Genomic DNA, 12,853 nt, shown 5'->3' on the forward strand with positions numbered 1-12,853 from the left:
AATAATAATAATAATAATAATAATAATAATAATAATAATAATAATAAAGTATGAGCGTAGAAAGTAATGTTCATATTTGCACTCTTAAAGATTGGAGAGTGGAGCTTGCAGGGCCTACCAACCGATGATCTGTCCATCCAAAATGGCATCATAGTGACCAAAGCATCTAGGTATCCACTTTTAATTGACCCACAGTTGCAAGGTAAAACATGGATCAAGAACAAAGAGGCAGAGTTTCAGTTGCAGGTAGAATACTTTTTCCTTTAATAAACGTTGCTCATTCTATTAACATTCACGCGTTAATTCTTGGTTCCAGACCACATTCCTCACCGATAGATACTTCAGAAACCATTTGGAAGATTGCGTTTCCCTAGGCAGACCTTTGCTCATCGAGGACGTAGCTGAGGAACTAGATCCTGTCTTAGATAATTTATTGGAGAAAAATTTCATCAAGATTGGAACCTCTCTGAAGGTAGAACGATCTATATTAGAACGGTCTGTGTTAGATGATAATTACGTAACTCTGAACAATTTTAACAGGTGAAATTAGGCGACAAGGAAGTGGACATCCACTCGGATTTCAGACTGTACATCACCACGAAGCTACCGAACCCTTCGTACACGCCAGAAATATTCGCTCGCACTAGCATGATCGATTTCACTGTCACCATAAAAGGCAACGACCCAAGTACAATTTCACGAGTGCATCTCACCTTTCTATTTTCTACATTTATTTTACAGGTCTGGAAGACCAACTTTTAGGAAGAGTGATTCTGACGGAGAAAAGAGAACTGGAGACGGAGAAGACCCAGCTAATAGCGGATGTGACCGGGAACAATAGAAAGATCAAAGAACTGGAAGCCAACCTTTTACACAAATTGACTACAGTAGAGGTACTTGCTCCGATTTAACTCGAAACGCATTTAACGAACTACACGCAAATTTTTATTTTAATTTCATGTAGGGACCTTTGATAGAAGACGTGGAACTGATGTCGGTGTTGAACATCACGAAACACACTGCAGCTGAGATAACGGAGAAGTTGAACACCGCGAAGGACACCGAACTGAGAATCGACACCGCTCGAGAAGAGTTTAGGCCGGTTGCAACTCGTGGAAGTGTTCTATACTTTTTAATATGCGACATGGCTCTGGTTAATACTATGTATCAAACGTCCCTCGTTCAATTCTTAGAGCGTTTCGACATCTCCATGGAAAGGTATACGTCACGGGCTTCGATCTCCGGGAACGTTCAATAAAAATCTATTCGTTTGATTACAGATCGGAGAAGAATCCCGTGAATCAAAGAAGAATAAACTTCATCATCGAGTACCTCACGTACGAAGTGTTCAGATACAAAGCACGAGGACTCTACGAGATCCACAAATACATGTTCATCTTGTTGATGACGTTGAAGATCGATTTGCAACGCGAGGCCATCACTCACGACGAATTTCAGTTCTTCATCAAAGGTGGCGCGGCTCTAGACTTGAACACTGTCGCGCCGAAACCTTGCAAATGGATCACCGATGTCACCTGGCTTAATTTAATTGCCCTGTCTGCTTTAAGACAGTTTCAATATATTCCGTCTCAAATACCAGCTGCTGAGAGACAATGGAAGCAGTGGTTTGATAAGGAAGCTCCCGAAGAGGAAGTTATACCGAATGGATACAACAATTTGGATGCTTTTCGACGTCTTTTGTTAATAAGGTTGTTATAGAGTTTCTATCTATCAACGACGAATTATATTGGAATGGTTTTCCAGAGCGTGGTGTATAGACAGAACATTGTCCCAGTCGAGGAAATACATAGCGAGCTCGTTAGGAGAAAAATACGCAGAACCCATAATCACTCTTCTGGACGTGATGCATGGGGAATCGAGGCCAAACACACCGATGATAGGCTTCTTGAGCATGGGCTCTGACCCTACGCCCAGCATCGAACTACTCGCTAGAAAGTTGGAGGTCGTGTGCAGAAGCATTTCGATGGGACAAGGACAAGAAGTCCATGCGAGAAGATTACTTCAAAGTGCCAAAACTGACGTATGATTACATTTAAACGATTGTATTGTACGTTCTATATGTATAAAGGGAGTACAAAAAAGTAATAGCAATTGTTTGCAAACGTTTAGGGCTATTGGGTGTTGTGCCAAAATTGCCACTTGGGTCTAGACTACATGGAGGAAGTAGTCAATTTCTTATTGGATATGGATGCGCCACATCCTGATTTTCGTTTGTGGATCACAACAGAGCCACACAAAGACTTTCCGATATCCCTTCTCCAAATGTCTATAAAATACACTTACGAGCCTCCTCAAGGTTCAAATATTTCATTCTCGAAACTAATAAAGTATAACGCGAATGAAAACACGAATATATAAATGATTTGCTACAGGTGTACGAGCTGGTTTGCTAGCCACTTATACCACCATGAGTCAAGATACGTTAGATCAATGCGACATCCCTCAGTACATACCACTCATATACGCGGTATCGTTCTTGCACACTATCGTACAAGAACGACGAAAGTTCGGACCACTCGGTTGGAATATACCTTACGAATTCAACTTGGCTGATTGGTTGGCCTCTTGCATGTTCATTAACAATCACTTGAACGACTTCGACGTAAAACAGGGAATAAGTTGGCCAACTGTTCGGTAAGAAGAATGAAACTGATCCCCTTTAACTCTTTGCAGTCCTATGTGACTCGACGTTAGCTTTTATCTCAGAGATTGTTTCAAGAGATATCTCAAAATTACAAAAATTTACAAAATACAACAGAAGTGAGAATAAAACTGGTAAAGAAATTGAAATACAATTCGGAATGCAAAGGGTTAAATCTATGACTAGTCCTTGATAATAAACGAATCTATTTAATTTTAGGTATATGATAGGAGAAGTCCAATATGGAGGACGAGTCACCGACGACTACGATAAGCGACTATTGAATACGTTTGCCAAGCTTTGGTTTTCAGAGGCACTCTTCGCAGAGGACTTCGTGTTCTTCAAGAGCTATCCGGTCCTTGTCTACAAGGTAGTTACGGATTACTTGAAAGTAATAGACGAAATGTCGACTACGGATCCACCGCAAATTTATGGCTTGCATAGCAACGCGGATATTACGTAAGTGGATCCTCTTAGGGAACACTGCACCAAGGGGAAACCCTATTACAAGGGATTTGTACCGATACAGATACCAGACAAACACTACGCAAGCTGTTTTGGACACCATAATATCCGTGCAACCAAAGGAAGCAGGAGTTGGTGTTGGCGAATCTAGGGAAGTAGTTGTGAAGAGACAGGCCAAAGAAATGTTGAAGAAGTTGCCACCTATGTACGATCCATTCGAAGTGAAACACAGGTTGGTACAAACAATATCCAATTGTATCATTATACGATAACTGCATTTGCAAATTGATGAAAATGATCGATGCTACAGGTTGCACGTATTAGGCGCCGCTGCGTCGATGACGATCTTCTTGAAGCAAGAAATCGACAGAATACAAACAGTCATTAAATTAGTGAACGTCGTTTTGAAGGACCTTCTTCTCGCCATAGAAGGTGTTATTATAATGAGCGAGGTAATTGTTTCGATGCTTGGAATTTCTTTGGCACAGAAATGAATGTTTATAAATTTATTCAGGAATTGAGAGACGCCCTCGATAACATATACGACGCCAGAATACCGAAGATATGGAAAGCGAAATCGTGGGAATCCTCCACCCTTGGATTTTGGTTCACCGAATTGTTAGACAGAAACAAACAATTTTCTACGTGGCTGTACAGTGGCAGACCTGCCAAGTTTTGGATGACTGGTTTCTTCAATCCCCAAGGCATAGAATAGTTTAATTATAAATGTAGTAATGAATCTTACGAATTATCTCGATAATTGTCTAAATAAGTTACACGTCGCACAGGTTTTTTGACTGCAATGCGACAAGAAGTAACAAGAGCTCACGCGGGATGGGCGCTGGACAACGTAACACTGCATAACGAAGTCATACGTTACACGGCAGAGGAGATTAAGACCGCACCAACGGTGTGTACACTTGAAATTACTCTACCTCGAGACAGTTGTTGAATAAACATAAACAAAAAAAAATATTTGCGAGCAGGAAGGTGTTTACGTGTATGGATTGTTCCTCGAGGGAGCTGGCTGGGATAGACGAAACAACAGACTATGCGAATCAGCGAACAAAGTTTTGTATGTGTCGATGCCCGTGATTCACATATTTGCTCTATATAACACCCCTGATAAAAGTCCCAAGTTGTACGAGGTATGTATGCTTAATAAAAAAGAACGTTTTTGGTTAGTTAAAATTGCATCGATTCTAGTGTCCAGTTTACAAGAAACCATTGAGAACGTACGTGCAGCTGGTAACACCGCTGTGGCTGCAAACTAACCGACCTCCAGAGTTTTGGGTTCTACGCGGTGTCGCGTTATTGTGTGATATCAAATAATAATGGTTAATAAAATTTCTATATTGCATCAAACTCGCGTGTTTCGTAATTCTACGAAATTAATACGTTTTAACATCGTACCCGCGAAACGTATAATCGCGCTAATTTCGAGAAACCATATTTTTCACGAGCATCTGATTGCGCTCCACGGTTTTCCACGTATCGTCGTGTTATCCACTGGATGTATCTCGCGTCTCTATCCACCCACGCGCCTCCGTTAATAGCAGGCAATTTCGTGTTCCCTCCGCTAACCCATGTAATTGAGCCAATGCGTGTTAATCAGGGGTCGCCTCAGTTGCCACGGGGAATTGTCCGAATTGCTTTTGTTGCCAGAACTATCTCGCTATTATACACACTAGGTTTATCGATTTTTATCGATGCAAAGAAATATTGTCCATCCCTTTAATCTTTATTATGAAAATGTGAGCAACTTCTGAAGTTGTAGGATACTCGAAGGATATTCAAGTAGAAAAATATTGGTTTTACTTACGAAATAAGTCCTGGAGCACGTCACGAAAGTGGTAAGTACGACTGTAGTCTTCTTTCTACGCAACCAACTTATCCCCATTGTTATCTCCGAATTTAAAAGGTTTTCACGAGACACAAATTGTTGGAGAAGCACAAATTTTTCAAGAAGCACAAATTGTTCGAGAAGCAAGAGCGAGGTGAAAATTTCCGTCAGTTCGAGACGACCGACACTCGAGTAAATGAGACCCCGCGATCCCAAGACGTAAATAAAGGCGCGGTTCGCTACCCCACTCGAAAATCAAAATTCGCCTACCTGACGAGTTTTATGCGTCCCCGCTATCCGTGGCTTGTCGACCCCGCTCTTGCCCTTACATCCGAGCCTTGCTCATGTCGCCATATTTGTATACACACACAGACAGACGAAGAACAGAATAGTAAATTAAAGTATGTTTCGAAACAATAACAGAATGTACTATCAGTGTAGAAAACAACAAGTCCACCACACCGACGGATGACTCTGTATCCAACACCCATCTTAAACGCTATGCGTACGTATAAATTCTGTTTGATAGGAATCGCGGTCGACAAGCGTTCTCGTCACGTCGTCCCGGGGAATATTAATTTCACTAACCCCGTTAGGTTTGCGTTCTCGCAACGGTAAGGGAACTTTATCTGAACATGATTGATATTGTGCCGCGAAACGGTCTCCAGCTGTAATCCCGGCTTACACCGTCGTGTATTGTCACAGCGAATAATAATGGACGAAGTACGTGTTAGCCTAAGACACGACGATTTTCAAATTAGACTCGAAATTGAATGGCAACACGTTGAAATCCGCGTTGGAACGGTCCGTGCAGATTATGCGCGCGCCAATAGATCCGTATGCGACTCGTGTCGTGTTTTGAATCGATTAAATCGTTTGATCCGATGGACGCTGTTAATGTTTGCGCTGCGACCTCGTTAGGTACCAGATTCGCCTAATAAACGCGAAACGAGCATTTGTTGTTACCTTATTTTTGGGAGAAAATGGTATTTATGAGATCGGTTTCGAGATGCATATTTCATGGTTGTAGTGCCGACGACTGTTGTTATTAGCTCTAAGAAAGACATTTTTTTAATTTTATTTGGGATATTTCGATATAACGCGCCTACGGTCTACTAGGGATTGTCCAATGGCGCAGAGGAGCTACAGCGGTTGCCTGCCGCTAGGAGCAACAGAAGAGAAGATTATCTTCACGTTTCTACCTACAACATAGTAAGTTACTAATGTCAGAAGCCACTGTGGCGTGGTCAGTAAAGCGTTAGCCTCCTAATACGAATCTTTGTTGAGCTTACCGTGTGGTACAGGTGGAAACCTGAAAGAGGGTTCAGCTTGCAACTCTCGCAAGTAACCCACAGAATATGCAACCAGTCCAGCTCGTCAGCTTGAAAGGAATAATGCAAGAAGGCGCTCCCCGGCCAAGTAGGACTTAAGTCGGTTACTAGCAGTTCTTCGAAAATGGATTTTAAAAAGCATCTCGCGCGAGAATCTCATCCAGGGCAGTGGCTCGGTTGCATTAAAGAAAAGTTACCGCAATCCCGGCCGAAAGTGGATGCGGCAAGTTCGTACGACGGAACTGGTCAATGATGGAAAGGAGTAGAAAAGTTTCACCCAGACGCTTATATATCCCCGTTGGAGATAACAAATGTCAAGGCGACTCGGTTCTCCCCTTCGAGCAAACAGCGACAGAATTATAGCGCTTCCGTCGTGTCTACGACGCCTTTCTGATACGCGAAACGATCGGCTAACCGATCCTGACACGCAGCCTTTTCCAACTTGGTGATACATAACCCCTTACGGTATCTAACCAACTACGCTCGCTTGCATGCCCCGTGTTGCATGCTACCAGTTAGTCAAACTACAGTTTTATATCCTGTACAGCCCCTTGCCGTATGCAACCCGCTGCGCTCGCTTGCAGCATGCCCCGCGTTGCATGCTACCAGTTCGTCAATCTAGCATTTTATACATCCCTAACCCGCAGAGATCAACCCCATCTAAACTACCCTCGAATTTGCTCTACATTCTCCACCTCGTGAGACGATCGTCTCTCGACCGCGTTTCGAGTTTCTCGCTGCAGACGTTTCGAGCGAAAATAAACCGAGCAATCCGTGGGTTCGCCGTTTCGACACAACGGCGGAGAAGAAATCGCCATGTCTTATCTTTTCCGCAGGCTACTGTCCTGCGTACGCTCGTAAATCTCTGGCTAGGTCCAGTCTCGAACTTACGTATGCGGCACGAACGAAGTCGCGCAACAACCCTTCTCGCTGGCCTCCTCGCTGTTCTATGCCGTGCACACCCCCCCACCCCTATCGTTCGAAAGTTTCCACCCCAAAACAGCCACTTCGGTGGCTGGCTGTCCTCCGTGATGGCTGAGGGCAGCTTCGCCAGCCAACGAGGCTCCCTTTTTGCTCGAATCGGAGCCACCAGAGAGATTCCCAATTCTCGGTGGCCGGCGGACACGTCGTCGCGCGGACAGTGGATCTCCGAATTAGCCACGTGAAATTACTCGTAAAACGATTGTCGCGGTCAAAAATGATTCTTCAGGGACTGGCGATTGGAAGACGAAGACGAAAGGAGTCCGTTGACTGATTACCGGGTGGTTAGCTGCGTTAAATGAAATACAAGAGGGGTAATTCTTTAATTTTATTCGGGAAACTTCAATGAATCGCGCCTACAATTCACTAGGAATTGCGCAACGGTGCAGAGGACCTGTAGTGGTTGCCTATTGCTAGGTGCACCGACAGTACACATCAGAGCAGCTCTTTTCCTCTTGTTCCAAGGTCACTCTTCACTTGATAATTATCGTGCTTGACAAAGTCTCCCCTCCGTTGTCCTCTTTATCCACCTCCGCGGTGTATTCCTGGTCATTTTACGAGAATTTCCAAGGTGAACTAGAGGAAAAAGTTACAAGCGGTGTCCTTTTTTCTGCAGTCAACGCTAATTGGGTAGCTGGCCAGTGGCGCGGAGACAGGGTGGCACACTCGTCTCGCATACGAAGTGGCCCCGAGATTAACTGGCGGTGTAGTAATTTAGGGAGCATCCACTTTTCCGGAATCAGGATGGCCTGATTTAGGAAAACGGACCCGACGCATCGGCGACTGTGTTTCTCGTCCCGCTTTGACGGAACCAGTGAATTTTTCAATTTGCACAGCGGCTCTTTCGACCAGCGAGATCGCCCCTTTTAAACGGACATTACTTTTCGTGGGTCGGGACGAACGAGTTTTCCTTCGTTATGTGAAAACTTGTTGAAATGCACGTGGACTTTAATTAACGAAAACGGCCGTTGGGAATCAAATCTCGAAAGCAGCGATCGCTTGGATAGATACCATTACTTCGTTATTTTGTTACGTGTCACCGGTGAACCGTGTTTCCAATAGACCTGCATTTTGAATCGTTCGAAACGCGAAGCAGACACTTGGCTGCGCCGGTAACACGGAGGAGAGACAACATCGGTCTGTCATCGCTTGCTCGTGAAGATGATAAACGCTCGCGGTGGAATCCGGACGAGAGGAATGCAGAACCGAGTTATATCGCGGCGATGTAATATATTACGGTAACAGTTCTTGCGACGATGCCGCGCTGCAACGCGGTCCAAATGCTGACAACAATCGACGCTGAGAGCTAAGCAGCGAGCAACCGAGAAACCACTTCAAGAGGAAGTTTTAGAACGGACGATTAACCGAAGCGTGATCGAGCTCAGGAGCGAGTTGTGTCGGGATTGCCAAGCCAGATTTTGGAGATTTGAGGTGGAAGGTTATTTAGAGCGTGGGAGGCGTAGAGCTTAGTTGTTTGGGGCTTGGAAGATGTAGAGCTTGGGCACTTAAAGCGTAGAAGGCAAAGAGCTTGGAAATTTGAGGCATAGAAGCCATAAGCTCTTCTTGTTCTTTGTTTTCCCGAAGGAAGTACTTTGAAAAACACCCTCGCTCTTGTGAGGAATCCCATGGTGTCACGGTCTCAAACATCCCCAATACGTTTTCGAACCTAAACGCATCGACACCTCGTCGCTATACCTCAAGTACGACACTCCAACGACCCTAACCACCCACAACAATACCTCGAAACCCCAAGAAGTCGCATACAAAAGCAATAGCGCGGTTTTACTCGCCCCAATCCCACCACTGTACTCTATTCCCCCTCGTTTCAACTCTTATTGCTCGGAGATTCATTTTAAGGCCTGCAGGGATCCACGGGTCGACGAAACAGGTCGACGAGACGCGAGCGCAAGACAACCCCTCACCGCAATACCGTGCTCCTCGATAAAGAGCCGCGCGGGGAGTCTTTTGTGAGCCGCGACGAAAGGGCATTGCGCGTCAAAGACGTATACAAGGGTTGTCTTCGTTCTTGGGCTCGTCGTCGGGGGTCGGATAGGGAAAATTGCGAGCCGAGGTTGGGAATGAGAACCGTGGAGAGAAAAGGAAAACAGTGAACGAGGGACGGAGGGTTCCAGGGGCTCCAGAAGGGGAGCACAATGGAACGCGGCACTGTCCACGATGCGGACCATTAGCGGGATATATTCGAGTGCACACTCCCCCTGGCGTGCATGCATTAAATGAACAGTCTGGTGCGCCGGGGTAGGTGTAAACGCGGCAAGAGGCAAACGTTCTCCCACGGCGCCCTGCTGCTCCACCTGATATTGCGCCCAACGGCTACACAAGAGACCGTACCGGAGAGCGTTGGCGAAATTATCCGATGTACCACGGCCGCATCGAAACTTTGGATATCAACGGACGAGATGGGGTCGGGGTGCGCCCTGCGAGGCCGAGGGGAGGAGAGGTTTATATGGTAGATCGACTGAATGGGAACGCTCTCTGCGAGATTCCACCGCGATACAGGGTAACGCATTCACTCGACTCCGCTGGACTCGCAGTTTCTATGGGACTTTTGTGATTGATAACGAACGCGGAGGTGAAAAAGGTCTGGGGCATGGGGAGAGTCGATGGAAGGATCCATCCTCGCGACTCCTTTATTTTTTTTCGCCTTAGCTCGTAACCGTTCTCTAATTTACGCGTTACTGCTGGGGAGAGTGCATAGGTCCTGCGAAGAGTAGAATTGGATACTGTTTTATTGTGGTCGAGACTTCGTACGCTTGACACTTTCGGCGGAAGATATATTCATGGAAATACTTGTGAATTAATTGTGGATGTTTATGCGAATTTATATTTTCACGGATACAGAAAAGGAATTTAAGCTTAAATGAGAGTTATTAATTTCAACGCAGAACGAATACCGTTCATTTGAATTGAATTACTCTTTATTCAATTTTCAGGTACTAAAAGGTATTCTGAAAATTGATATTTTCGACAGCAGAATACAAGGAACTTTATTGCGTGACCTAAAGCTTCGACTCTCCAACCGAGATATCCTTTCCTGTCTTGCTATACGAAAGACCTCTCCACGAAGAATCCTCTTCGAGCGGTCTTTAAAGTCTCCATCGAACGTCGAGGCCGAGGTTTTTATCGGGCACGTGCGTGCTTTAGGGGCGCGCGTTAAATAAACAGGATATAGGGGATGGTTTCGGGTTTCGTGTACGTCGAATGCAAATCGACCGGGGTGGCTCGTTTGATCGTTTATCGACGTGCAGCTGTAAAAATTGCGTTAGTCGGCCCCGAGTCCTGTCTACGGGGACGCTAACTAATCTGATTAGAATCCGATCTCCGCGACGGACAACGAAAACGTGTAGGCAGGTCGTGTCGCCTCCATCCACAGGTGGCCAATTAATTTACAAGCGCACACACTTTACGTGACATCGATTGATATCCTCGGCATGAAGTCAACCCCTGCCCGACTGCGAGCAGGTACGACGACAGGCCCTCGCCCTTTTCGAGTGTACCTACAAGGGCGCGTGGCCGTGCGGGGGCGACGAGTGCTCCGGAACAAACTTCCACAGCTATCGGTTTCGTGTTCAACAAACGCGTTCATTGTTTCTCGAGATTTTGGGGATGAAAATGCACGGTGGCATTGTCCCGCAGTTTGGGGTGATTTGCTGACCGTTCGAGGAGACTCTCGCTCCTGTTTTGTTGAGAAGGAAACGACGAGTATTCTTAACTATGGTTGTTGAATGCGCTATGAGGTTTCCTTAATTTGACCCATTCACTGCACAAATCGCTTAATTTCAATTTTTAAAAAATCTCAATTAATCAAAAAATGAGCATTAAATATAGATTAAATATAGATACAACTTGTACGTGGTTGGAACCACGGCTGGAAGTTAGGCTCGCGTTCTTCTTGCAGCGCTTTAAGGGCTGCGTCTGGGGAGTCCCCGTCGCGCTTCTTCTCATTCACCCTGGATTAGAGTGTCGTCTGGCTTCGCGAACGCAATTTCCAGTATTCCCGGATCGCCTAACTCGGCCACGGTAATCCGAAAAAGCGGAAACGGCGGGCGGAAGTTTGAGGTCGCGGTCCGGTTTCGAAGGATTCCCCGTAACGAAGCCCCGTCGCGAAAACCGTGCCGAGACGAGCACCTGCGTTCTGGAAAATCGCAGGGACCTCTTGTCACCGGATATCGGCTGCAGTGAAATCGATTTCACGCCCGCGATGCCGCGCAACAAGTGTTCAACGTGGGAGAGACAGGGAAAGAGAGCGAGAGAGGGAGTGGAAAAAAAAAAAAAAAGAGGAACAGTGCGTCGCCGAGGTAGAACGCCCTTTCGATGCTGTTTGTCCCAAATGTGCATCGTTCGGATCGAACGATTTTCCGGCTTTCTTATCGTCTCGATAGATACGGCAATTTTGCGATGCGAGGGACGCGATAGGAAAAGTCCACGGTAGAAACTTTTGGAAAGAGAATTTTCGAACGTATTAGGGACTCGAATACATTAATTCTGACGATGAGGTGTTAAAGAAAATAAATCTTGGTAGGATTGACGAATTTTTAAAGAGGTTGTATATTTGAGCTCCAAGCTCTATGATTTAAGAACATTTATTTCTTCGTATCAAAGCTTTGGAGGCCTTGTTATCAAAGGGCTAGGATACCGATCCTTTTTGAGTTCCGTTCCATCTCGAGTCCCTTCGCCTATATTTGACAATTTCTATAACCAATTAATAATATTTTATCAGAGAGCAACGCGAGACCGCCATTTCGCGTGATTTGCGAGACCACGAACGCCCAGCTCGCGGAGGACGTCATCCCCCAGGCGTTGTTTTTCACCGAAAACGTGGAAAGGGTAGCCTCCAAGGGTGGAGGGAGCTTTCATAAAACGCGAATAAAGCCACGGTCCCGGAACTTTACGAGCAGAGTAAAAAAAAATGACGTAGCTGGCGGAACGTCGTAACGAAAAATAGGATCAGCTGCTCGAGGAATCCCCTTTTTGACAAGGCTCGTCGTTCCGCGTGCCGAGGCATACGGGGCCTGCATCGAGTTCCACCGAGGAGTGTGCATCCCGCTAACAAGCCAGAACTCGGGGGATTTCGGTTTACGGCGTAATAAAACGGATTCGGTTCAAGTTTCCCTCGATACGTCCCAATTAGGCTAATACCCGTTGTGTCGTACAAGCTACTCTTGGTTCGCGAATATTCGCGATTCGTCGAGTGCGATTAGAGAGTTGTTTTCGAAACGCGCCGTCGGATTTTTCGCAGCGATGCTTGGAAAAATGCAAGGAAAATAGGATTAGGAGTTGCGCGAGACCTCCACGATCGGAGAAAAGCTCGAATCGGGCCAATAAACCCAAAGGGAACGCACGGAACCGTGCATTCTTTTACTTAAAAAGATTCTTCTCGCAATTTTGCTTATAAAAGCATGAAAGTATAACCGCTGGAAACGGAATACTTTATGAGACTTTTCATATTTTATGTTAGGGAAGCACTTTATTCCAGCGGGGAGTTAGAACGCGGCCGTTGCAGGCTAAACATTTTCGCGTTACATTTCTCGTTACAGTTTTAGGTTGTGTACC

General features: G+C 45.6%; 1 pseudogene; it reads left to right on the plus strand.

Annotated features, from left to right (window-relative positions):
- The window catches only part of LOC128894094 (dynein axonemal heavy chain 8-like), a 19,729-nt pseudogene extending 15,258 nt beyond the window's left edge, over positions 1-4,471 (plus strand).
- The last annotated feature ends 8,382 nt before the right edge of the window (positions 4,472-12,853 follow it).

This window comes from Hylaeus anthracinus, unplaced genomic scaffold (genome assembly GCF_026225885.1).
Source record: "Hylaeus anthracinus isolate JK02 unplaced genomic scaffold, UHH_iyHylAnth1.0_haploid 0, whole genome shotgun sequence".
Classification (NCBI taxonomy): Eukaryota; Metazoa; Arthropoda; class Insecta; order Hymenoptera; family Colletidae; genus Hylaeus; species Hylaeus anthracinus.